This window comes from Penaeus monodon, chromosome 14, assembly GCF_015228065.2.
Source record: "Penaeus monodon isolate SGIC_2016 chromosome 14, NSTDA_Pmon_1, whole genome shotgun sequence".
NCBI classification, from domain to species: Eukaryota; Metazoa; Arthropoda; class Malacostraca; order Decapoda; family Penaeidae; genus Penaeus; species Penaeus monodon.
The window spans coordinates 14,876,837-14,879,079 of NC_051399.1; positions in this window are offsets into that span (position 1 = coordinate 14,876,837).

The following is a 2,243-nucleotide window of genomic DNA, read 5'->3' on the forward strand; positions in this document are numbered from 1 at the left end:
CTTGCATCCAAGCCCAAATGTTGGGGGCCCCCCTGGTACAACCCGTTCCCAAAAAACTCACCCAACTTTTACGAACCCCCCCAAAATGGGTCGAGATGATCCGTCCATCCGCTGATCGGGGCTGCAGTCATCTGTGGGAGGGCTTTGGGTTTTAGTTTTTCTCAGGGGTTGGGGGAGCAAAAAGGGCGAAGGTCCTTTACCAAGAAAAGGGCCTTTTTGCCTCCTCAGCAAGATTCCTGTAACCCGTTTTCCCTTTTTCCCCTTTTCAGGTGTCCGAGCCCTTTCGCACCTGGAAACGCAAGACTTGATTCCCCCTTTCCCAAAATTGCTTTTATAATATTTTATATATTTATATTATTATATATAAAAATTTTATATAAAATATATACATTTTATATATATTTTTTAAAATTTATATTTATATATATATATATTAGAGAGGAGAGAAAAGAAAGAGAGAGAAGGGGAAAAGAGGAAAGGAGAGAGAGAGAAAGAGAGAAGAACAGAGAGAGGGGGAGAAAAGAGAGAGGGGGAGAGAAAGAGAGAAAAGAGAGAGAGAGAGAAAAGAAGAGAGAGAGGAGAGTATGTATAAATGTAATAAAAGTTTTTTATCTATATATATATATATATTTTATATATTTTATAAAATATATAGAAAAAAGAGAGAGAGAGAGAGAGAGAGAGAGGGGAGAAAGAGAGAAAGAAAAAAGGAAAGAGAGAGAAAGAGAAAAAGACAGACAAAAGAAAAGAGAGAGGAGAGAAGGGGAGAGAAAAGAGAAAATAGAAAAGAGAGAGAAGAGAAAAAGGGGGAAAGGGGAGAGAAAAGAGAGAGAGGGAAGAAGGAGAGAGGGGAAGGAGAGAGAGAGAGAAGAGAGAGAGAGCTCCGGAAAATATTATTAACTAAAATATTAAAAAAAATTTGCTTTTTAGGCCCTTTTTCTGGGGTGGGTTCCTTTAATTGAGCTTCAACATTTATTCATATAATTTATTATCCATAAAGTAGAAAGGCTCGTATCCTCCCGAAGCTGTTATGGCGTTACAGAATACTAAATACAAGCGTTGTAATCGAGCTGGATTTTCCTTTCCTTTATTGCTTTCGGAAATTAAAAATAAAAATATCTATATTTCATAAAAAACAAGGGAAGGATAGAAAGGAGCAAGTTCGAGTTGCGTGCGCCAGATCAAAGAAAAGTGGACATCATGAAAGAGGGCGGACTCATCACTACAATTTTTATCACTTATTAAGTATACATGTATTAAAGAGAAACAAAGCATAAAAGGTTGATGTTTCTTACATTCTTTGGCACGAAAAGGGAGGAATCCATGCAGATAATAAGTTCTCAAACTTTCGAATGGAATTAAAACCAAAACAGTTTTAGAAATTAGTCATGTCTCGATTTTTCGGTAATTTATTAGTTTCACGGAAACCAACCAAACCTTACAATGATTATTCCTAGTTTCACTTATTCACTTATTCAATATGCGTGAGCCTGTTGTTGTTTTCCATTGCAACTTATAATAATGAGAGTATTTGTGTTGATAAGGAAAATACCCCCAAAAAAAAGGCCTTCTTTGGGGAAAATTTTTTTCCCCATGTACCAAACGTACAGTTTAAAATAAATGCTGGGTGGTTACCTTGACGAAAACTAAGAAACCCTTTTTACTATGGCAAAAATAGGCAAAACGAAAAAGGGATATAGGCCCCGACAAATGGGATCGCCCCTTCTTTTCTAAGTCCCTTCCGTGTTTTTTCGCGGAACAAAACAAATTCGGGGGAAAACTCACCGAGTAGTCCTTTTTTTGCAAACCCCCGCTCGTGAGAACGATATTTTGTCATTATCTGCTTTTCTTTGAATTCAGTAGGGAAATGCGTTCTTTTCCTTTTTTTGTTCTTCATTTTTACGTGTTTTGGTAGTATTTATCTATTTTGACAAAAAATCTATTATTCGAAAATATTAACTGCATGTTATCTTTCAGCCTGGACAAAAAAATAACTAATTTATAAAAAAAAAAAAAAAAAAATTTCTATATATTCTATATATTGAGTAATAGAATGCTTCCTTTCACATTATTATCATTCATAAGAAGTGTGATGACGACTCTTATTTGCTACTTTTTTAAACTTTAATTCAAATGTACAAAGATTCGCAATAATCTTAGGTATTAATTTTTAGAGCCCAGTTATTGACCTTTGGGAGTTCTTCTCAGCTTTTCCCCCCTCTCTCCCCTCTCTCCCCTTTTTA